This window comes from Nothobranchius furzeri, chromosome 14 (assembly GCF_043380555.1).
Source record: "Nothobranchius furzeri strain GRZ-AD chromosome 14, NfurGRZ-RIMD1, whole genome shotgun sequence".
NCBI classification, from domain to species: domain Eukaryota; kingdom Metazoa; phylum Chordata; class Actinopteri; order Cyprinodontiformes; family Nothobranchiidae; genus Nothobranchius; species Nothobranchius furzeri.
In genome coordinates, this window is record NC_091754.1 from 57751819 (window position 1) to 57777466 (window position 25648).

General features: G+C 44.1%; 1 protein-coding gene across 5 annotated transcripts in view; it reads right to left on the reverse strand.

The window, feature by feature from the left end:
- LOC107380986 (beta-1,3-galactosyltransferase 1) overlaps positions 1-25648 on the reverse strand; it is a 201383-nt gene that overhangs the window by 90075 nt on the left and 85660 nt on the right. For 4 of the 5 annotated variants that reach the window (XM_054743207.2, XM_054743209.2, XM_015952423.3 and 1 more), the window contains one exon: positions 18117-18172. The exons of the other annotated variant lie outside the window; for it this stretch is intronic. The gene's annotated coding sequence lies outside the window, so the exon portion shown is untranslated. The remainder of the gene's footprint in view (positions 1-18116; positions 18173-25648) is intronic. 5 annotated transcript variants of the gene reach the window in all.

Below are 25648 nucleotides of genomic sequence, written 5' to 3' on the forward strand. Positions count from 1 at the left end.
AAAATTCAAATCCGTTTTTTGCTTTTATCACTTTTAAGCTGATTTTTTAAAGGCTTTAATAGAAATAAATTCTAAATACAAACCATACCCTAAAAGCTGAGGCTGTTCTGAAAAAAGGAGAGTTACACACACTTTGTACTTTTTATTACAATTTTACAGCCATAAGATAAAAAAATACCAGGCGGCCCTGTTATAATTATGGTCATAAGAGGGTTATTAAGACGGCGATGCACAAACAGGAAGTGATTCCACTCCAATCCAGGTGGTGACAGTAATGCACCAAATTGTTGTTTGCCAAGTGCCATAAGACCACAAATAAGAATAAGAAGAGAGGCGGGAGCATTCGTAACAAACTCAAAGCGACAGTCAAAACATGAAGCATGACATGGAGTTATCCTAGTGGCTCCAATAAGAGAAAGAAGCAGCATGCTTCATAAAAGCTTTTATTTTCACTTCTGAAAGTGACGTCGTTTTTCGATGTAAACATCAAAAGGAAGCAGAAGAGGAAAGACAATGGAAAATGTTTAAAGGGAGGAAAACATAGACCAAAATGGAAAATAGAAAAAATATAACTAAGGCTAAAGCACAGGAGCACTGACAGGAAGAAGAAAGCACTCAAAGGGAGAGAAAGACAGGAAAAAAGAGGAGGACTAATAAAAAGGGTAAATAACTTGTGTCAGAAGAAGGGAGAGCTTCGCAAATCCAGTTAAAGGTAAGATTGTCGAAAATTTAGTGTAAGGGGCCCCATGTCTGTGCTCGCCTTGGGCCCCCAAATTGCTAAATCCGCCACTGCTGACTCCTCCACTGAGGCTGGTTTGTAAGGTGAGACAATACTCTGGCCTGAACAACACAGCCCCCGGGATCATAAGCCTCTCAAACCCTCATGAAGGTGGTGATGTGTTTCCACTCCAACCAGTGTTGCCAGATGTACGATAATTATCGTATTTGTACCATAATTTTGGGCTCTGTACGATGTACGATCAATAGTTTCAAAAATCCTCAAATGTACGATAATTTCACATTGCATCTAGTAACACCGTCTTTTGCTGTGGCATTCCCAAGTCAATTACATAATTTTAAACTGTTCTGAAGTCAGATTTCACCTCAGTGCTAACAGGTTTATGCTATTGTGTCTATTACAAAAACTGACTCTGGATCTGTACAATAAACAGCCCAATCACATCGATAGGGCCTACTCTCACAAGAAACTGTAAGTTTATATAATGTGGCAGTGGCCCGCCAGTTTTTGCTGTTTGCCCGCGAGCGCGCCGAGTTAAGTCTAAGCTAGGAGGACAGAGCGACGAGACAATGTCTTCTAATCTTAAAAGAAAAACCAGAGAAGGGACGGATGAAGGTAAAGCAAAGCAACACCGGACACAAGCTTATCGCTTATAGGACTGCGCTAATGTGCATATTGTGTCAATGCGTGGAGGTCGGAGTGGTGCCGACACACTCTGCACGTTTATAGGCATTATATTACTGGTTTTAAAGATGTTTAATTAAACAGGGCAATATAAAACACCTTCTTTGTTATATTATATTGGGGTGAGAAGTCGTTTATAGAACGTTGTTATCAAATTTATAATGTACGATAATTTGTACTGAAAAACGATAATTTAGGCCACTCTGTACGATATTGTGGGATTTTGGATCTGGCAACACTGACTCCAACCCTCACCTCACCCAAGCGGCTGAAATAAGCTTCTTCTGTAAGCTAGCCAGGCTACGCTTTGGAGATACCATGAAGGGCTCCATGTGGACGTCTGAGTTGAGCTGCTGCTCCTCCTCATTTAAAGGAGTCAGTTGTGGTGGTATGTATCTGAGTAGGACGTTCTACTGCGGGGAGGCCCTGGGAAATCACCTCCCTGGCCTTGGAGCACTCTGAATCCCCAGGAGAAGCTGGAGAGTCACTGGGGATGGGATGTCCGGGCAACAATCCTGAACGTGTTATCTCCACCAGTCGACCTTGGATAAGTGGTGGGAAATACACGAACGGTGGTGACTTGAAGCGCAGGCACTTTTTGTGTTGAGGTAAACAGGTTAGTCAATGTGAATGTGTCCATCACACATTACTGTCAACAGTGTTTGGTTTCAAATGGTGGGCCAAAGGGATCTGCCTCATTATGTAATCAATAACCTTATCTAGGGTTTGGGTTTTGGTCTTTCCACCTCCAGTTCTCCTCTGCCTCCGCTCGGCCACACCATCATGGAAGGAGTCCCGGTGTTGTGCCATAAATCGACTCGTTGCCAAAAAATGATTAGCCACTAAAGAAAGGAAGGGGGAAAAATCAAATCGCTGGAGAATTGTTTATTTACATTTATACAACGTTTACATTCAATACAGGGCGCCATTTTACATTGTTTATTTATTTTTTAGTAGCAAGGCTGTAACATAAAGAAAGCCAGTTCTTACCACAAACCATCTTTCAATCGCAAATATTGCAAAAAGGATTAATATATCCTCATTGTGAACGTTTAAGACAAATAGCAACACTTAAAACAACTTCCAAACTGGAAAAAACTAAGCTAATCATTTTTTGGCAGCGAGTTGATTTATGGCACAACACCGGCTACGCCGCCGATCAGCGAAAGCAGGAAGCCAGCTGGCCGTTTTTTTACATTTCATATGAAGAAATGTCAAAATTAAGATTGTTGAATAACTACGGACACCAGCCTTAGTCGGAGCTGTTTGAATACATAACAGAGCATCGTCATAGATATAATTGTGTTTTTCCATCAGACTGAGGAACATCTCAAACTTCAGCGGACGGTCCCACTAGCTAGCAACTCAAAAAAGAAGGAGCTAGCGCTGTTCACGTCCGTGCAGCGACGGAGTCGTTCCAGTGCTGCACGCACCCACCTGCTGCACGCACCGCCGCCTGCTTCTGCTTCCTGCCACCCACACAAGCTGAAGTAGGGATTCAGAGTGGCTCAGATCTCAGTAATCTCCAGATGAACATCCTCCCTCTCCCAGCCGAGGGGTTTCCATCAAAGCTGAACGTCAGGACGGTTACAATGAGGTCCGTGATGAAAGTCATGGTGCTGCTTTGCTGACACCACAAGCTGCATTCTGGATGCAGGCCAGAACTCACCTCCTTGTCTTCACTAAACTGTTGCTTAGCCACGCACAGAAGTCTGCAGAGCTGTGTGTGTGTGTGTGTGTGAGGTAAAAGGATCCAACGTGCTGGAGCCTGTACTAATATCCCTCAGATCCTATCTGAAATCTACATCCTCTTGTCGATGTGGCGAAACAAGGTTTTTTCCCTTTAAGGTGACTAAATGGAGGAGGGTTTCGTCCTCTGGAGAACGGCTCCCATTTCCTCCATGAGCTCTTGGGCTCCAGAGTCCCGTTTGTCATTTCCACTTTCATTTCAGCCGCCTCAGCGCCAGGAGCCCCCCCGCCGCACTGCACATTTTCAGGCGTCCTGCTGGAAGACGAGCCTCTGGGCCTGGCAGGAGCAACGGCGCTGCTTTTAAACGCCGATCAGCTCGTCCAACACTCCCATAATCTCCTGCCCCCTCCTTTATCTTCGAGGACGAGCTGAAAGTAATGAAAGCGAGGTCTGCGCCAGCCAGTGTGGCCGTGTAATCTATTCTCCGATGCCCTTCATCAAAGGGAAGGGGCCACAAATAAAATACATCAGATTACTAATTGGCCTTGCGCTGGATGGAGGGTGGGGGGTCACAGCGCTGATGTCTGACCGGGTCATCCAGACCCAGGGGGTGACGGATACCGGCACTTATTATGCTAAAGGTGTGATGGGTGGAGAAATAGAAGCAGAGCTAAGGAGTGGGGGGTCAGGCTGAGTGTTGGACCTTGTGATGATAGGAAGTCCCTAGAGGGAAAGGCGAAACGGCCTCCCACTGCAGATGAGTGCACGTGACTGGTTTTCCCCCCGTGAGCAGAACAGTTAGGTGCACGTTTGCAAGCTGCTGCAAGGTCAGAGCGGGCCTCATTGTTCAGTGTCATAACGGAGGGTGGGGAGGCGGGCCGGCGTGTAGAGGTGGGAACGAGGAATCGTTGTCTCTGGGGGGGCGCAGGAGAGATCCATGCCCTTGTCGAGTCCTTGAACTTCTCCGCTCTCTCTGCACACAAACAGAAAATAACTGCCTTTCTGACACAAAAAGTCCAGAAGACGGAGCGGCTATTACGTGACTCATCGTTCGTCCTTTCCACCTCGAGGCTACCGCGCAATTAGTTTGACAAGCAGGTTTCATCTACAGACAAGCCAAACTACGGATTCTCACAAAACAGTTCAAGTGAGCTCAGGGATCTGCTCTAGAAGCTTAAATGTCCAGGAATCAGGAACCAGGTTTCCTCGGGTGTGCATCACAACAGTCGAACATTGCACCCCTTAAGAATTTGTGAATTTCCATCCAAATATGAAGGTAATTTGAGGCAAGATTTCTCGTCTTTTCCTCTGCAGCCAGCATGCAAATAGCAGGAGTTTATTCACAGACGTAAACAGCCACAGGCCTCGCATCCTGAATTCAGTGCCATTAATCCATTTGTGTTGCTGGGACCACGCTGGAGGACAGGGACGGGTAGAACCGGAGAGGCGAGGACCGTCGTCAGAGTGGAAAGTCTGCTGGTGATGAAGCGGCTCTACTTTAACCATATAAGGAACATTAACGATTAAAAAGAAACTGGTGGGAAAACAGAGGAGTGGGCCCGTCACTTAAAGCCCGGGCCAGACTAATCTCTTGTCGGGACAAAAGACGGTGAACGTTATTGAATTGAATTGAATGTTTTTACGTGTGTCTGAGTGTTTCTGAAGACGAGGATGAAACTCAGCCATAATACATTGATATGGTTTACCTCTAACCCCGGGTTTCCACGGGAGCCGTCAGCAGCACGTTACTGCAGCAGCACGCCTCGCTCGCGTAAGCTGCTGCTTGGCCCTTCCCACGAGACGCGAAGCAGCAGGGGAGCAGCCGTCACCGACCGAGCACGAAGTCACACGAGTGACTTCGTCAGTAAACACAACAACAAGCAGGAGAAAACTACAACATGGTTTGTGTTTTATGTTCTGTCCGTTTTATAATCGCCAATACGGACCTGAAAAACAAAGGAGACCGCTAGCTAGGTGATAACTTCTCACGGGGACGCACAGTTAGTAACGTTTTTTTAAAAGTAAAGCAACCGGAAGGCAGTGCGTTCTTTATTCTGAAAATCTCGGGAGCTCCTCTCCATTTCCACGTCCGATTTCCTGTCTTTCCTTCCCCAAAAATGTCGAACTTGACCCGTTTCAGAGGCGTCGCGCGTAGAAAAAGAAACCGGCGCGTGAAGGCCGCGACATGCTGCTCCTGAGACGCGGCCGACTCGCGCTGCTGACGGCTGCTGACGGCTCCAGTGGAAAGCCGGGGTAAGGCTTTGACCCATTATTTAATCCTCTTAGATTTGAACTAATAATTATTTACAGCTGCTGAATATAACCCCCCCCCCCCCCCCCATGAAGAAATACATTTTTTCATGACCTTTTTACTTAAAATATTGTTACTATCGTGACTTTACCCAAATAAAAATTGCACACGACCAGTTTCAGTGATGTCGATTAACTACTAACAATGAGGATTTGACTCCCCTTCTCCGCTTTATAGCCGGACCCACAGATATAAACCCAGACATTCATGCAAAGCTCAGACGGATGTACAGTCATTGATAGACCCTCGTCCCTCCTTTTGTCTATCCGAAGGCTAAATTTGGAGAAAGTGTGTGTGACGTTTACTACATCTTACCACGGTGCCACAGCATCGCCCCTTTGGACTGAAATTAGCTCTAAATTACTTTTACGTAACATCCCACCGACACAAAGCACTTAGTATGCTCTGCAGCCCACTTTGAGCCACCAGAGATGCTACAAAGCCTGCACTCCCACAGATGGAGGAAAAGGGTAAGGCTGTGTGGCAGAGTGCTCACGGGCAGAACTTTAAACGTTGAGCTGCAGGAAGGAAAAGTTTTCAAATTTTACATCTTTTCAGACAAGATGGAAACACAAGACCGAGCTCCCCAGCCCTCTCTTTACTTAGCTCTCAATTTTTCTTCGAACAACAATGAGCTGGTTGACAAAAGGCCGACGTGACGCGCGAGCATCTAAAACTCAGGCTTTTGAACGGGATTCTAATTTTCTGCAGCATCACAACACTGTTGTACCAAAGTACAAGTCCATACAACGAAGGCAAAGCATTAAAAAAGCGCTTTATGCAGTGTGCTGCCGATGCGTGGAGGGAGGGTCTATTCCTCTGCAGAGTTTAGCTTTATCAGAGTCGTGCATGGTTAAGAGTATGCAATCGCTCATTAAATACACAACAGACTAGAGGATTTGAGGAAGGAGAAAGCTTCACAGCCGGGACGCCTTGGCTCGTTTCATACATCAAACGTCAGCGTTCAAAGAGGTGGTGTGTGCTGGCTCTGTGTGAGTGTGTGTTGAAAACACCTCCAGGAAATGGAAAGTGCGGGGAGTGTGGCAGAGAAGCAGGGGGTAAACAGTCGAAGGCAGATTTACCATACAAGAGGAGCGAAGAATGAAAAATGCACCGGCTGCTCGCCAAAGGAAGCCGTCACGCTCGAATTTCCTCACAACATTTTCTTTTGCACAGTCTCTCACCTTGATACCTTGCCATCTGTGGTTAAGCTCAAACATCAGCGTCTACCGTACACGTGAGCCACAAAGGCGAGCAGTCCGAAGACAGGTGAGCGGTACCTTGGAGTTACGAGCTTCATTTAAACCCGCTGAACATCGAGACCCTGTGAATGGCTCATTGAGTTGTTTGGGTCAAACACGTTTGTCACGGCCAGATTTGGGAATCAAAATAGGAATAAATGTCACAAAACTGTTTAACTTTTAGAGACCATGAATGTTGAGTATCATGGCTGATAGCTAAAGAACAAGAGAACGTTTGTTGAGGAAGAAATCTACTTATAGCGGTATAGTTCATGAGGCTGAAGAACTGCACATCAAACCAGGCGATCAGTAACATTGGAGCACCACAGGGGACTGTACTCTCACCATTCCTTTTCACCCTGTACACCTCAGACTTCCAGTACAAATCAGAGACCTGTCATCTACAGAAATACTCAGATGACTCTGCAGTTGTCGGGTGTATCAGAGATGGACAGTGTAGCGTTATGAATATTATAATTGTCTGCCCTTAACAGCTGCCCCTTCACACAGTAATAACGTGTAGGACTCGCCAAGGTCGGATGCTGGTTTCAGTATGTTTACATTCCAGGAGAAGAGACAGAAGAAGAGAAGAAGAACGCTTTCCATTAATTAATCAAAGTACTTTATTTGTGATAAAGCTAATCAGAGCATATGTTGATCAATGATAATCAGGTGAATGATCTGTGAAATAAAGATGTCATGAGTTATGTGTTTAATGAATAAACAGGACTGCACCAGACAGACTGATCTGCATTACCATGGAAACGCATGACACATTGTTTTCAACCAATCAGAACTTTCGTCTGTCGTAGGGCAGAATCTGGGTTGTTTAATGAAGTTGTCCAATCCGGTTTACTAAGATTTGTAAACAACTAGGGGATATAAAACAAGGCAACGCCATTTTAAACTCAGTTCCATTTTAACCTCAGCTCTGTTCGACCTGAGCTCCAAAGGAGTTACATCATACTCTCAACGCAGTTTTCAACCAGCTCTCAATCCATCACTGCAAAAGAGAGGTGCAGCCTGGCCAGATGCACTTTCTACTTTAAGCTGAGAACTGTCAAGCTGGAGATTTCCGTCGTTTGAACAACATGACGACGTCCCTTCAAAATAAGAGTGAACTCGCTGACGCCTGCCGCTGCTACCGGAGTCGACCCGCAGACGGGCTTGGTAGTGCTGCGACCGCTGTTTCACCAGCTCCAGCACATCTGAAGGTCCGAGGACCTGGCATTTCCTGATCTAACACGGGAGGCTCCATACGGTACGTGGTTACGGCAAAATGGCTGCTCATGTCATCAGCTTTTGAAGCCTCGTGGTTCCTAGTCATAACAACCAGATCCGCTACGTCAGCCTAGAGATTCTGAAACACACACACACACACACACACACACACACCAACACGAAACATCCAAATCCATATGCATCCATCACGGAGTTAGTCCTGGTAGATTGTAAGAATTTATAATTATAGAAATTAAAGATTCTTAAACGATCCCAACTCTCTCTTTTCTTGTCTCTCAGTCAATACAAAGTGTTTAAGTAAACTCCCTGATGATAAAAACAACCACTTCTGATTATAATATTTAGATCTAATTACAGTGTATAAATATACAACTACAGATCACTACAACAGGAAGCTGAGTACAGAGAGCTGGTGAAGCGCTTTGTGGCGTGGTGTGGAAACAATCATCTGACCTTGAACGTGAACAAAACAAAGGAGATGATTTTAGACTTCAGAAGAAACAGGGTGGAGTCAAACACTGTTTCCATCATGGGAGAAGAAGTGGAGGTGGTTGAGGAATACAAATACCTTGGAGTTCACCTGGACAACAGACTGGACTGGAGAAAGAACAGCGAAGCCGTTTACAAGAAGGGACACAGCAGACTGCACTTCTTGAGGATGCTTAAGTCCTTCAATGTCTGTAGCAAGATGCTGCAGGTCTTCTACAAGTCTGTTGTTGAGAGTGTAATCTCTTCAGCCATCGTCTGTTGGGGTAGCAGCATCAGAAGCAGGGACCTGAAAAGGCTCAACAGCCTAATAAAAAAGGCTGGTTCTGTTCTGGGGACGACTGTGGAACCGCTGGAGGAGCTAATGCAAAGAAGGATTCTCCAGAGAATCAAGAAAATTATGGCCAACCCTGAGCATTCTCTTCACAAGACTGTCCGACAACGGAAGAGTGTCTTCGGTCAGAGGCTTCTTCAGTTTCGCTGCAACACTGACCGCTACGTTAACAACGTTCTGGGGAAGAAGGTAAACGGACTGCTGTTTTAGCCTTATTGTCCACTCAAAGCACTTTACATTATATGTCACATTCACCCACTCATACACTCATTCGTACACCCAATTCATAGATTGGCGGGGCAACACGGGATTCAGAGTCTTGCTTTGGGACAATTCAGACCACAAACCTTCTAACTGCTCTTCCCACTGAGCCATAGCCAACCCAAACAGTACTTTTGCAGATGGCAGCAAAGGTACAATTTAATAACAAATAACCAAAGCTTAGAGTAACGGTGTGTGTATTTTCCCTGGTGACGGAGGCAGGAAAGACCTAAATCATTGCAAGCAAGTGGTATTTTTGTGTTTTAATTCAGACCGTACCAACGGATGGTCATAAGGGTCAAAAACGAGTGAAAAGGTAAAGGTGTATAACAACAATGTTTATGAAGGGTAAAGGCTTTGTAACCAATTGTTACAAATCAGTCAATGTGTTTTGATGATATAGATCTTCGTCCCCCCTCCCCCTGCCAAACCGGGTGTGGGGTGTGGTGCCTCGGTCTGCCTGAGTGTTCGTGGCTCCCGGGTCAGGGGGTTTAAGATTTTTTGGCATCTGCCTGTTCAATCCCGGTGGCTGCCTGGTGGGTATGGGTTCCTGGGCTCTGCTGGGTCCCTGGCGGGGGTGGTCGCCCCTGGGTCCCGGGTCGCTGAGTCCCGGGCTCGGCCGGCTAGGGGGTGGGAGGCTGCGGGCGGGCCTGTGGGCTTGCTGCTGATGTCTCCCGGGACTCTGCCGGCTGCTGGTTGTGGTCCCCCAAGGTGATCCTCTGTGCCTCTCGAGGGGGGCGGGGGCCTTTCTGGTTGCAGTCTCCTTGGGGTTCCTGTGTTCTGGGGCAGCGCCTGGATCTCTGGGACTTGGAGCTCCCCCGTCTCCTACGCATCTTTGGGGGGCAGATCTGTGGCCCCTCACACTCTATTGGACGCTCCTATAGAGAAACCTTACATAAACAAGCGCGTGTACACACACAGGTGCTCACATGGTGCTCTCATAAGTATGGACTTGGGCACGTTCAACACATGTCTTAAGGCTGTCGTTGCCACTAAATGCACTGTGATTTATTATTGTGTGATTGTTCAGTTAAACAATGTTGATTTTATATCTCCTCATCAGGCTGAGGCAGTGATAGCTTGCTCCTGATGTATTGTTGTGTGTCCCATTTTTTCTGTTCTTTCTCTTTCTGCAGGTCTAGAAGCAGACTCTTGTTCATTATTGTTTATTTTTGTGGACCCCCCCTTCCCCCCTCTCTCCCCACCTCTTGTCTTTTCCTTTCTCTTTCACCTCTGACTCCATGTCTGGTTGGAATTACAAAGCATTCAAAAACAATAACAATAAAGTTTTAAGTATCAGGCGTGACATTAAAAGCAGATGCTTTGATGCTCCACCTGAGAGTAAATCTGTAAGGCATGTTACCAGCGTTCAGACATCAATTCTGTTTGCTTCACAGCCAGACAGGACACGGTTCTAAAAAACAAAAACAAAAAAGTAAATATGTTTTGTCCCCACGGGCTCCCGTAGAAGGAAACATGGCGTATACTATGGCGACGCCCAGAGACTTAGACCTGCTCCTGTGTATTTTTGACCAAATTTTTACAGACGTATGTTACGGAACCACCAACGGTTTTTAAAAACTGGGCATCATTTTATTCATGTTCAACAAAATTTCGATAGATCTTTCCAGAAACGAACAGGAAAAACTAGTTATTGTCTCTTGAATACCCTTAAAGAAACCCTACACACCTTTAAATGATCTTAGAACCAAACCTGTGTGCTGCAAACACACGCCTTTGGCTCGTGTTTTCAAAGCTACTAAATGTTATTGTTCAAACTGTGAGCCACTTGCTGTATGCCAATAAAATAACCGCCACCCTTTCATTTAATCTGGCAGGTATAATCTTTTGAAATTGCCCTTTCCAACTGTAACATTTGGAAAGCTTATAAAATACTCACTTCATTGATCTAAAGACACTAAGAGGGTTTATTGTTGTTTCCATGCCATAATCACTAAGAGACCCCTGGAAATGGAATAATGCCAAACAATGTCAGTCCGTGAAAGCATCGAGCACAAAAGCTTAACCGTTTTCTCATTGCTACTCAGTGAGCAATCCATCCCCGTGTGTGAGTACCGTCATTGTTTTCCCTTCAGTACATCAGCCGCTTAAGGTAGCCACACAACTGTAGATGGAGTTAAGCTGTCTTTTAGTAAAAACACAGATCACTGTTCATGGTCTGAGTGAAGCAAACGCCTTTGTCTACTCAGCTTTTCACCTCTTACTGCGCCAAAACAGATTTTCTCCCAAGGCTAGCGTTCAGGGTTTACATTTGTAATGACCCACGATAATTCAGCCGAGATTGATCAGGGAAATCGACTAATGAGCTGCAGCTTGCCAAGAAGTGAATCTTAGAGGTCTTTTTAGAAATGCATTAAGCTTTGTACCCCCTCATATCTTCACGCACAGTAAAATAACTCATCACTGTTGGCCAGTATTTGAATATAGTTGGTGTACAAAGCCGTAGATGACAAACTACGCCCCGCGTTCAGACTCTGGGCATGACAGCGCTGTGAGAGGATGTACGAGCTGCTGGTGTAATGTATTCACAGAGGAAAGGATGGAAAAATTGCTTCAGAGACATGATAAAGTGCACCCTGAGATGTCTTTGATAAATTATGATGAAGCAATGCAAATAGTGCCTGCAGTTGGATCAGTGGTGTGTAAAGCTCAATTAGCCTGACAATGAGGTGGCCGCTCTACACTTATTATTGAAGTTGAGGCCAAAGTGATCCCCCAAACTGTAATGACATTAAAATAACTTTCTATTTCATTATTAAAGCATCCCTAAAACAAAGGGGGCCAGATGTAGGGAGATCTTTGAATGTCCTCAGTCAGGAGAAATGCTTCATTCTTACCAGACAGATAAGAAAACATCATCGTAGAGGTTAATCAAAATACAAATCATTTGTCTTGAATATGCCAAAATTAAAAAGTGATTCATTTATTTAAAATCTAATTCATAAAATGCTTACATTTGATACTAAATGATTTACATAGAATTCTATGGTTGTTTGTGGCGGATACCGGTATTAGTGCGCAAAATGGATGTCATCTCGGAGAGCGTCACCGGACGGTATGGACAGGTTTAAAAACCCAAAATTGGCTTCACTGAAGGGCTGGAATAATCAGCTTAAAGACTGAAGGCAGAGAGGAAAATGTTCTCAGCCTGACCCAAAGAAAGTCTTGTTATCTGAATCTGACGCCCTGGTAGCCTTGAGCTGCAAGCAACTAAAACCCCCACGAAGGAATGCAGACAGATGATGTGAACCCCCCCACCCTGTGCCTTCGGATTGGTGGACTTCAGCCTGGCGAGGTCATCAACCTGCAGGAGTCAATATGCTCTTCGCTTCTCCCAAGATCTCCCTCCCACCTGTGACTGTACAGTAGATGAGCGCCGTAGAAGGCTGCTCTCGCTGGGGGAAACAGGATCCCAGCCCCCCCCCCGCCCCCCCCCCCCCCCCCGCCTTCCTATTGGAGTCTCATGTTATATTGTATTGTCTGAAGTCCGTTGCAAATCTGTTGAGGTGTTTTTGTTGCAGAGCAAAGCTGCCCTCCTGGTGGGAGGGTAACTAAAGTGCCTTTTTTCCCTCCACCTGAACCAATCCTCATGTAGCCCTCTTATCTCTATTAAGGTAGCGCGACTCAGGTTGCGAATGACCACAGTCACCAATTCTTGTCATGTGTCTTGCCCATGTATGTCTGATCTCTGAATTGTGTGTACTGAAACTCTAATTTCCCTCTGGGTTTGATGAAGTATTGATTGATTGATTGATTTTGAGGCAAAATTAGATCTTGGCAGTGACTTTAGGTAAATTTGGACTCCCATAAAGTCATACCTAGGCAGCTTTGATCACCCCACACCCTTTTACGTTCTTTCAGTAAAGTTTTACAGAAACCTACATTTGTGATATTTTTAACTGCCACATTATGTCTTGTAACTTTTAAATCTCACCATGTGAACAAGACATAGGGCAAAATACCCACATTTTCCATTTACTCACATTGATATGTAGTGTGACAAAATGCGTACACATGAGACAATACAAACTGTACTGCATCCCCCCCCCCCCCCCCCCATCTCTCTCTCTCCCTGCAACAAGCTATGTTTGACATTTCTCTATTAAAATCCGTTGGTTCAAAAAAAATAAAACATTTGTGTGATTTTTGATTCAATGATCTGGACAGATGGTCTTTAAAGGTTGTAACAACATTTTGTGTTTGTGCTACAACATTTTAAATTGTGTTACAAAATCATCGAACTTTGCAGCACTGGAGCTACGAGTTAAACCAGTTAACACACAGCCTTGAACTGATCATAACCTTTCCCTGAAACCCACTTCAGCACATCTGCAGACAGCCTTCCTTCAGTAAAACAGCTATTAACTAACCGTTCAGCGGAGCAAGAAGCACATTAACACTGGTGTGTGTGTGTGTGTGTGTGTGTGTGTGTGTGTGTGTGTGTGTGTGTGTGTGTGTGTGTGTGTGTGTGTGTGTGTGTGTGTGTGTTAAGCCCCCTTCAGACAGGCCATGAAAAACGGAAAGGTTCCGGACTCTGTCCGTAAGACCTTTCTGTCTGAATACAAACATCCGGATAACGTGTTCCGGAATTTATCCGGACGAAGCCCCTAGTAACAGGTCCGGACTTGTTACGGACAGGGTGGCTGCTTCAGACTGGTGAGGTAGAGTTCCGGACAAGGGGGAGGGGGAGGGGACCGGGGGACGCTGTGCGCACCCAGATAGCCCGCTGCAGTAGCATGCGGTGAACCATGGCAGCTCGCCTCCTACGGTACCGCCTAGACGCGCGACGGAGCGCTTCACACCGCTTCAGTGATTCCTTTAACCATTGAGCTTCATCATCCAGGTCTCTTATGCGTCTTCGTGTGCGCAGAATTATGCTTAAGCGCCTCGTAATTTTTATCTTGAGAGGCGCTACAGAAATGATATTTTCTTCTTCTTAACATAAGTCTGATTCTCCCCCCCCACCCCCCCACCCCCGCCGCCGTCAGACATCCGGAACTTTTCCCTGCTGTGTGAACGCAGCCGAAAGGACAAGTTCCGGTACAAAAGTGGTGTGTCTGAAAACACAGTTCCGGTTAAAAACCGGATTGAATTGTCTGCAAATGTTCCAGAATGTCTGTCTGAAAACGGCTCAGAGAATCAGTTCACTAAAATGATCAGCATCCGCGAGCCTCTCTGGTTCTGATCCACGAAACGTGAAGCAGTTCAAAGCCTGCTGCTGACTCTTCGTCACCAACGCCCATCATCAGCTTCAGTTCCTTTAACAGAATATTTAACTAGAGCACCGTGGGTGAACCCACCATGCATTCAGATTTTACAGTGATGTTATGGGCACATCTTTGATGTGCCCCCCCCCCCCCCCCCCCCCCCCCCCGCGCTGGAAAACATCCCTAGAACCAAAAAGGTTTCCTGGCCAAACCTCAAATGGCCAGTATTTCAATTAGGCTTCCTACGAATGAATGTAATTCCATCTTGGAGCCTTCCTCTTTGTTGGGCTTGGAAACTGGAATTTCTGTGTGACTGGAGCTTTGAACATAATGATACAGCTGAAAACACTATGTGTCTGGCTGCAGAGCTGCTGCAATTAAAAACGACACGTTAAAATACTCTTCATGGTTAGAAAATGCAAATTATATGCAGATTAGTAACATGATTCATGTATTAATTTGCCGTGGTGAGTGGTGATTAGGTGAGTGGGAGTCAGCGGCAGGCACTGAAGCTCGCTAATGGCTAAAAGCCAGTATGGTGGGAGGGGGAGCTGAAGCCAGACTTTTCCTTGATTTACTGAGAGGTGACCTTTGCACAGTTCCTGCTCGTGGCACAGAGGAAGCTCACATATTTAGAGGATCTGAACTTTAGCTTGTGCCGAGCATCTGACATATGTACGATAACTGTTTATGTCTCTGCAGGTTGCTGCTGACGGTGACAGTGACAGCTGTCTTTATGTCTTATTTAAACGAGCGTTAGCTACATTTTGTCTCAATGCCCAAGAGCAAGCCCAAGCTGAAAGATTAATTCCCATCTAGTGGAGTGGAGCTTTAAATCTGCAAGTTGGGTTTTGCATAGTTTAGCTATCAGCATCACTGTGCGTCTAAGGTTTTTGTGACTCCAAACTTTAAAATCACTGGAATACATGAGACAGGGTACTGCAGGTTTAAGGGAGCCAAATTTAAGACTTTTTAAGGACCCGCGGATACCCTGATGAGATCCCTTTCTCCACCCTTTACGGTATTCCCGACGAGGTTTGGCTGTAAGGACTACTGTCCTACTGCCACAACCAATCAAAAACTGGTAGTCCGACATCCATTCATCCATTTTTGTCTGCTTATTCAGAGGCGGGCCACAGGGGGCAGCAGCCTAAGCAAAGAGATCCAGACTTCCCTCTGCCCAGACATGTGGGCCATCTCTTCAGGAGGAATCCCATGGTGTTTCCTGGCCAGCAAAGAAAAATAGTCCCTCAAGCGTGCCCTGGGTCTTCCTTTAGGTCTCCTCCTGGTTGGACGTGCCCGGAAATCTTCACCAGGAATGATTCTAGGAGGCATCCTAATCAGATGCCGGAGCCACCTCAACTGGCTCCTTTCAATGTGGCGAAGCAGTGGAACTACTCCAAGCCCCTCCTGGATGACCGAGTTTCTCACTCTATCTCCAAGGGAGAGCCCAGACACTCTCTTTTGGTCACTACCCAAAGTTTGTGACCATGGGTGAGGGTTGGAATGTAGATCGACCGGAAAATCTAGAGCTTCCCCTTTGGAATCAGCTCTCTCTTCACCACGACATACCCGTACAACGCCGGCGTCACTGCAGATGCAGCATCTATCTGCTTTTCTTTCCCTCACTTGTGAACAAGACCCTGAGATACTTAAACTCCTTCACTTGAAGCAGGACCTCATCCCTGACCGGGAGAAGACATTCTACGCTTTTCCGACTTAAGACCATGGTCTTGGATTTTGAGGAGCTGTTTCTCATCCCAGCTGCTTGACACTCAGTTGCAAACCACTCCGGCAAAAGCTGGAGATCATGTTTCTTTCTTTCTTTATTGAACATGCATGCAAATCAATAGACGGCAGCTTCAATAGTAAGCTCGTGCACGAGGCGCGCATGCTGTACGTGCACACTCCTTAACGACAATAACAGCTGAAACAGTCCTGTGTGTGTGTGTGTGTGTGTGTGTGTGTGTGTGTGTGTGTGTGTGTGTGTGTGTGTGTGTGTGTGTGTGTGTGTGTGTGTGTGTGTGTGGCCCCGAGGACAGAGGACAGGAGAACATGCAGCTAAATAATTAAATAATTTGGTTCTGTACCTTTCTCTTCAGCACAGCCGACAAAGGTTTAAGATGGGTCAGTCCTCCTGCATGCTCAGATCATTCCCTTCCCTTGCTTGAAAAATTGTTCCAAAATGAAAGTTGAACCCACATCTTTTTTATCTGTGAATTCAATGCCGTTCGGCGAGTCTCAAATAAAAATTTGGGCATCTTACTGTAAAAAAATATACCATTAATGTAAAAAAGAAACTCTAAATGAACTATGTTCACATCCAGAATCAAACCCAGGTCTTCTGCATGGGAGTCAAGACATCTTACAAGATGAGCTACACTCTAGTAACATTTGACGTATCTGTAACTTTTATATCCTTGATGACAGCTGAAACAACGCCAAATCAAAGAACGGTTCGGAGCGAAAATGGCTATTTTGTTGCTAATTTGCAGGAAATATCTAGAAGAAAGTTCTACAGAAAGTAGCTAAGGGTCCTCAGAAATGTAGCTAGCTTTGTCACTAGGCGTTAGGAACAGCGACAAAGTGGCACTGCCTCTCTCTCTGCTGCTAAAGCTACGGATAGCAAATGCTACGGGCTATGCCTGAGCGCTAACGCGCATGAAGCAGCCTGCTCGGCCCGAGCATCTCTCTTTTTCTGTGATTTTACAGAAAAACAGGCAATCACAGTAAAAATGCCAGGGCTCATTCTACAGGACCAGGGCATTGCAGGAGAATGTATGAAGAAGACATTTATTATTTCTATACATGTTTTGACTGTCACACTTCCATAACGTCCCTTTAAGTCTACTACTTCACTTTTTAAATGTAGACTATGATTTTCCAGGCTGACTAAAACAGTTAGGTTTAAATGTGAAAAGTTCTATAACTTCGACTCCACGGCATCTTTCAGAGTCAATCCAACAAGAAACGTTGGGTTCATCATTTATAGTTTTAACTTAATCATGTTTTATGATGTTTGAAGATGTTACCACAGAATGGTCCATGTGGAGTAGCTGAAGCAAAAGGTTTGCCAACAATTTCTCTTACTACGTCTAACTTTACATTTTTATTCAGTTCATACATCAAAACAAAGGATTTTCCGTCTTTCACCTGTCATTGCTACCTCTCTAGATTACACAGTGCACTCATCATTAGCTTCCAATGAATGTGAGTTCTGAATATTTCTACTGTAGGCACAGAAATTGTCATGTAGGGCAATTAGAATTTTTTTTGCTGCTGAAGGTTCAAAAATAGTTTTCATTACAACATTTATTGAATAAATGTTTGTTTTAGGTTTGATTTCTTGAAGGTGTTTCTGTTTCCTTCACTCTTATCATGAAATGATACAAACAGGTGTGCAATCACCATGGTGACCCAAATGAATCACTGGCAGCAGCGCTAACATTTCCTTAGAATTTGGGTCCTTGTTACACTTCTCATGCATTTACAGAAACGTTGTGACGAGGTTTAAATTGTAACAAAAGTAAATCCCTGCGGAGGAGACAGGTGATGTGCGTTGAAATTCTGAGCAGCTGCAACATTCATATTTAGAAAATGTGCAGTTCTGATACTAGTTTTTCCCCTGAAACGCCTCTGAAAGCCCGTTCCTTTCTTCTCTTCGCCTGGATCGTAAATGCAACGGTGAACCTCACAGGTAGTAACAACGTTTACTCAGGCTTCCATTTCTGCTCCCGTCTCTGTTGGTGTTCCTCCAGCTAAAAGCTCGGTGATACGTACGACCGCTGAGTCAGCCAATTATGGCGAGTCTTTCTGAAACCAGAACCCGCCAGCACCCTCGACTGAGCAGCGATTTGACAAACGGACAGGAGGGTGAGGTCAGTGTGGAGAGTGCCGTACCTGACACAGCTGGCTCTCATCCGGCACAATTTGGGCTCCGTCTTTTCAAACCGTGTCTAAAAAGGAGGAGAGAAAAGAGAAGAGAGACAGAGGCAGGTCAGGAGATCTAACGAGATTTTTCAGAAGAAATATAGAAAAATACCTTTTAAGGGAGGGAAACATGGGTGTTATCCTAGAAGGCCCAAACTTAAGCTTAGTCTGTCAGGAAATAAAATCATAGATGCAAAAAGCATCCATCCATACACGCTTCCCTTCATGCAAACTGTAAAAACACCTCAGCTTAAAAGTATCTTGACGTGAGTTTTAAGTGCAATCACCCGACGGCTCATCAGTATGCTGCAGCCAGCGCTCCATCTCCTCTCTGAGGCAACAAACAAGCAGCGGGGGTGGGGTCTCTATCACTCTAGACCTACTTACGCCTGCAAAAGGTCAAATGAAATTCTGTTGTATCAAATTGGGTTTTTCACTTGATTAATAAGCGTCCATAGCTAAACACGACAATTCCAAGAGAGCTCGGATTTCCCTCGAGGATGGATCGGCTGATGTCTGCCGGGCTGCCACTGTCAGCTTGACTTTTAGCTGATATCTTTTGATATGGCCAAACCAGAGGCATGGGAGTAGATATTCTCCACTGGCACCCACCTCTGTTTCAGCTAAGGTCGTCACATTCTGAGAATATTTTACCACAGCTTACGCCAAAGCTTGGATCGTGGACTTTCATCCTATGTCGTGAGATCTTACATGATCTTCTGAAAATCTCCAGAAGACCCTGGTGGCCATGTTTATCCCTAAAATGAAGCAACTATGAACATCCAGCAAAGACTCTCAAGAGTTTGGCTAACACCCATCCTCATCAGATATTTTGCAGACAAAGTTGAGTCTAATTGTCATCAATAAAAGGAAAATATGGGAATACCTTAGAGGATTGGTGACGAGACACAAGAGTTTGAACCATGGACGTAATTGGGGGGGGGGGGGGGCACATGTCCCCCCCACTTTTTCAAAAGTCAAGTTTTGACCCCTGCACTTTTTACCATCCAAAAACAATATTACGCTATATTAAATTTACACTGGTTGAGCTCTAGGACCAAGCAGAAAACAACCGCTTGTGTTGAAGCCTGTTTCCCATTAGAACTCAATTCAATTCAATTTTATTTATAGAGCGCCAAATCACGACAAGAGTCGCCTCAAGGCACTTCACATAATAAAAATTCCAATTCAGGTCAGTTCATTAAGCCAATCAGAAATAACGTTTCCTATATAAGGAACCCAGCAAATTGCATCAAGACTATACAGCAATCCTCATACCAAGCAAGCATAAAGCGACAGTGGAGAGGAAAACTCCCTTTTAACAGGAAGAAACCTCCAGAGAATCCTGGCTCAGTATAAGAACATACTAAGAACATAATAAGAACATATTGTAAAGATCCCCCCCCCCCCCCCCCCACACACACACACACTTCTAAAGTGAAAATTACGTCTATGGTTTGAACTCATGGTAGTTCCAGGAGAATAAATTAAACTGCGAAGGAACGCCGTTGGGAAGTTTGGCACCTTCTCCATAATCAGGGCTAACTGGTTGTTTCTAGATCCAAGCCGGTGATTTTTGATGCAATTTTTTACTGCCAATTCAAAAAGTTTCCAGTTGTACTTAACTAATCAAATAGGTAGTAGCCTCCTGGTTGATAATTACGGCATGGCTGATCATATTTCAGCTGCAACAAGTTATTTAACCCAACTGGTGCAACAAGTTGCTTTTCATTTCTTAAACAACCGTGTGGAAAGACAAATCTAGTGGTTGTGGAAAAGATGTTAGTCTGTTTGAGAAGGGTCAGATCGTTGGCATCAAGCAGAGAAAACATCTAAGGAGATTGTAGATATGACTAAAACTGGGTTAGGAACGGTCCACATTATAAAAAACTAGTCTGACGAGTCCAGCTGGACCCTGTTCCAGAGTGATGGTGCATCAGGGTAAGAAGAGAGGCACCCATCATGCCTAGTCTCTGCTGTACAAGCCTGTGGGGGCAGCATTATGATCTGGGGTTGCTGCAGTTGGTCAGGTCTAGGCTGAGCAACAAGATGTGCTCCAAGAATGAGGTCGGCTGACTACCTGAATACACGCAATGACCAGGTTATGCCATCAATGGATTTGTTCTTCCCTGCATGTGGGCCATAGTTGCAAATTATCGCCAAACCTAATTTGGCCTTGAAGCATGGAGATGGAGTATTAAGATTAGTAACTTCATCGGAAACCTGATGATACCTCTAAATACCTTCATCACCATGTTCAGTCCTAAAGGTGTCTACTGCCTTCTGGTGGAGGATCTACAGGTGGAAAGAGACTATTTTAATAGTTGGTTTTTTTAGACATATGTACTGCTATTATATGATAAAGTGGTTATTATATAGTTTTAACATTTTGTAATAGTGTCATTTTAAAAAAGTTGCTTTTTTAGGCATTACGGGTTTAAAACATTTGAAAATCCAACATATAGTACTGAATCAGTGTGGTCGCTAAAATTAGCTCCTAGAATTTCCTGTTCCTACGTTCTAGAACTATTTGCTGTATTTAATCTGGATAAAAGCGGTAAAACATCACTGCAGAGCTAACCTAAGAAAAAAAAGACGGCAGCTAAGGCACCAAATTTCAACGCAGAACTCTCCTTTATCGACGAGCTCCTGTTCCCAAAATCCCCCAGTGGAGGGAAACCAGATGCAAAGAAATCCCTTTGACCACATTCCCAACCAGCCCTTCAATAAAAGCTAATTCTGACTTTTCTCCTGAATAATTACCTCACAGCTTTCCAGTGAAGGTTTTTTTCCCAGACAACTGGAAAAACGGGACATTTGGAATGCATTCCACCCCCCACCCCCACCCCCCCTTCCCCACATCCCATCCCAGCACTAATCAGCATAATATGAATTATTGCTATCATTAGAGGGTGGCTGGGAAATAACAGTAGGTCTTAATTATTCAACAAGGAGAAATAATAAAGAGAACACAAAAGCACCTTTAGTTTAAGCTGCCAGCGATCATTAGACGCTGTGTCTCTCCGTCCTGTGGGAGCTGAACTCGGATCGGAGTCTCTGTCGTCGGAATGGTTCTGAACACCATTACACACACACACACACACACACACACACACACACACACACACACACACACACACACACACACACATACACACACACACACACACAAATCCTACCTGATTGTACCTTAGTGAGCAAATGATCATAGGAACCCAGTAAAAGTGTGATTTACAAATTAGAATATTTGCTGTGTAATTGTTGTTTCCGTGTGCCGTTAAAGCGAGTGGTGGGTGGGTGGGGGAGGGGTGGAGTGAACTTTCCCGTTCACGTCTCAATGGCGGTTTGGAAGTCAGTCGCACTATTAAATCTGCTTTATTTGTATGCGTTCTCTGAGTGAATTAGCTAGCGGTAATATAATTCAGAAGTCTATCTGCGTTAAAATGCGTGCCGCCGACAATTTCAGAGGTTATCTGCAGCTGATGAATACACAAAGGAAATGAAGCGTCGTGAGAAAAGTAATTTATTTACTGCTTTCATGAGCTTGTTATCGGGATGAAGTCGGCTGCTGTGAACCAGTTTTGCATCGGCCATGTTTTACAAACAGGTTTATTCTTAGATATTAACACACTGGAGGAGGAAGTTTGACCAAACTGGGTTTAAATTGGCTTTCATGCCACAGTCGAACCACTTACGTTTGAGAGGACCAAAACTCAACCAGTCATTGTACACAGTCCATCTGAGGTTTGCGGTTGTTCCAAAAAATGATAATCTATTTAAGCACAGCGCACAATGGCATGGTGGCGATACAGATTATGTCTCTTACTGGTCCGATTGTCCTCTATTGAGAACCTTCAGATAAATAGATTTGGATAGTTAATTTTTTGTTTTTACAAAACTGCAACAATTACTATTTTTAGTTTCCAGGCAACAATTCTCAAAACAACTGTAATGAATTTCCCTGTAAAAGGGCCTCGGACAACCTCCAAACCTGTTATTGGCTACATTCATGCATTTTCCTGTATGAGCTGCAAATCTAGAATGCCTACCTTTTCTCCGAAAGGTTAAAACTAGCATGATATAGAACTGTTAACCTCACTGGCGTTGTGAATTTAGAGATGTGTTACCATTTTTCTCAAGCTGGTCAAGTAAAAAACACTAACCTAACCTTTCTATTGGTTTCAGTCAAAGACCAGCAGAATGACATTTTTATTGCATTTTAGAAAACTTTTAAAGGTTTATTAAAATTATCCGCAGGGTGTCTGGGCTTTCCCTTAGAGATAGGGTGAGAAGCTTGGTAATCCGGGAGGGGCTCGGATTAAATTTGCTGCTCTTCCACATCGAGAGAAGCCAGTTGAGGTGGCTCGGGCATCTAGTTAGGACGCCTCCCTGATGAGGTTTTCTGGGCACGTCCAATCAGAAGAAGACCTAAAGGAAAACCCAGGAGACTCTGGAGGGATTACATCTCTCGGCTGGTCAGGGAACACCTTGGGATTCCCCTGGAAGAGCTGGCCCAAGTGGCTGGGGAGAGGGAAGTCTGGGCCTCTCAGCTTGGGCTGTTGTCCCTGCAACCCCACCCCAGATAAGTAGCCAAAAATGGATAGATGGTCGATTTGCACATTTAAATTAGGAGAAATGATTTGTCAAAAAAAGAGACAATGAAGCATTTGTCGTATAAATGTATATTAAGATTCTTGTAGCAGCAACATGGATGAGTTATGCGAGATGAGGTTTTCTATGAAGCTAATGTAAATTTAAACTTTTCCAGTTTAGTTCAAACTGAAATGTCCAATCTCTTTCATCGTCAACCACGACGTCAGACTTTTTAGCAGAAGTGTGGACTCGAGTCACATGACTTGGACTCGAGTCAGACTTGAATCATTATTTTAATGACTTCTGACTTGACTTGATGCAATCTATAAAGCCTTACGACTTGACTCGGACTTGAACACCAATGACTTGCGACTTGAATCGACTTGCATCTGTTGACTTGATGACTTGAGCATATTTGATATTTTAGCACAAAAGTGGCACGACATGGACAACAATCATGAATCATTCTTGGTTCTGGGTTTGATTTACTGCTAAATGCAGCAGCTCTTTGTTTACAATCTGTTTCAGTTGCATTTTTTGCTTGTTTGAACAAATAAACGAAGCTTTAAGAAGCTTTATTTCTGGAATTTATTTATTATCATTGTCATTAAATTGAAGTTGGACTGATGACTTGATTATGACTTGAAAATTCAAAGTTAAGGACTTGGACTTGACTTGGACTTCCACATCATTGACTTTGGACTTGTCTTGGACTTGATTGCCTTTGACTTGGACTTGATTCGAGACTTGAATGGACAGACTGACGCTTACTTGTGACTTGCAAAGCAATGACTTGGTCATTCTCTGCTTTTTAGGGTACAACATGCCAGACAAATGCTCTTTGCATTTCGAATCAGTTCTTACGCTGTTCCAATAAACCTCATGGGCGACAGCCAGACATGTCAGACGACGGCAAAGACATCAGAGAAAATCTTTTAAAAGTTGCCTCTAAAATGAGAGAAACCAAAGGAAAAAACAGCTATTCACTGGCGCAGTGCTCGTCCCTTTTTATACTTCCAACCTGTTGATTTCTTTTATTTTCACAAGACAAGATCGATCTGATTAACCTTGCTTTTTTCTCATGAGGTGTCTGAATTTCTGACATATTTTCCAGTTTAATGACCTTAAGATAAATAGGCTCAGCTGAATCCAAGCTGCATGGATCCTCTGACCTTTCAGAGTCATTTGCCAATCAGGTTTGAGTCAATTTTAAAGTCTGACACGTTGATTACAGCAGATGTGATTCAGGGCTGAAAAGTGCTGCCCTTTAAAGAGAAGATGAAGTTAGAGAGGTGAGTGAAAGTTGTTTCGGAGAAATTATTTTTATGTAACAGGAGAAAATAGTGAATATCTCTGTTGGTAAAGCTCCATGGTTTCTTGTCCCAGCGTCCTTTTGGCACTCCTTCAGTCCCGATCACTGATCCGTGCTGCGGACTGTGGTGTGAAGCACCGCCTTTGTGTTTTGTGTGGTTTGGGACGTTCACACAAATACTATCAGATCGTAAGACCCAGCAGAGCGAATGAGATAATTAAAGTTCAGCTTGAAGGTGTTCCAAAAACTCCCCGTCAGCTGCTGTTAACAGTTTTGAGAAAGTCCAAGAAAAAAAAAAGGGCAAATCTGGAAATTACGTTTGCTAAGTTTTTTTTTTTTGTGGCTTATTCAAAATGATTTAGTAATCGGCAGATCATCTGCAGCCAGCACTGCTCTGCCAACGCTGCTCTCTTCAGGGTAATGAAATTCAAGGTCACATTTCACTCTTGCTGCTCACTGGATTCAGTTTCAATTGAAATTCTGCAGCACATCCAGATCACATATGGCTCTGCCAAAGCAAAGCTACACCTTACACTGTACTATCTTTACACAAACCCCCCCTTCTACCTCATCACACCGCTCTAAAGCCTTTGAGCTATCGAAATATTTGAATTATTGGCACCAGGAGGACACATTTATCATGTTATTATGAAAAGTATTTTAGACTGCTTAAAGACTTGACACAGCACCTGTTTTAATGGGTTTGACACCTAAACTGCACAAAGTAAAACAAACTGCTGCCTTTTACACTTCAGGCCTGTTTGTTGCTGTTCAAAAAGCAAAACTGTTGATCTTTTACATTTACTGCTGTAAGGTTAACCAGAAACTTCAATCTGAATGTGTCAACTCTGGTATTGGACGATATGCAGATGATGTGCTAATTATAATCCTTAAGTCATGCACTATATTTGCTGGTTCCATTTAGGTAGTTTTGGACCTTGGATTTTGTTGGTTTATTTGACTTTCTTCCATTTTTTTTCTTGGCCTGTGCGGCTGCTGATGAGTCTGCTCAACACACAAGACCCCAGAGTTTAGAGCCAAAAGCACCTCCAATGGAAATGTAAGCATTAAGACCAAACTGTGGAGCAACAGGAGATGTACCGCTTGAATATTCTGAGTGGCTGCCTTGAAACATGGTATCAGGATCATCTGTGAGTTTGATGCTTTGCGTAACTGTCTTCTAGGTCTTTGCACCCATGCATATACTACTGAAACAGACCCGGGGCATCAACTAATGGAAATATAATTTACTTGTTACCTTGTCAGAATGGATTCACAGACACAAATTTGTAGTACTTTACAGTAAATTAGTTTAATTAATAGGGGAGCCCATTTTCCTTGCATTCTGTAATGAAAAGTAATAAAGTAGTTATTTTCTTGGTAAGTAGTTACTTTTATAATCTTGCAACTCTGTAAGTAACTGAGTGATTTTTCGACAAAGTAATCAGTAACTACAACTAATTACTTTTTAAAAGTCATGTTCCCAACACTGCTCCCAGGTCTTTAAAAATCCATCCCAGAATTCCATATCAAGTGTTATTTTTATGTATTTGGCAGACGCTGTTGTCCGAAACCACTTCTCTTTGTCCAACATGTC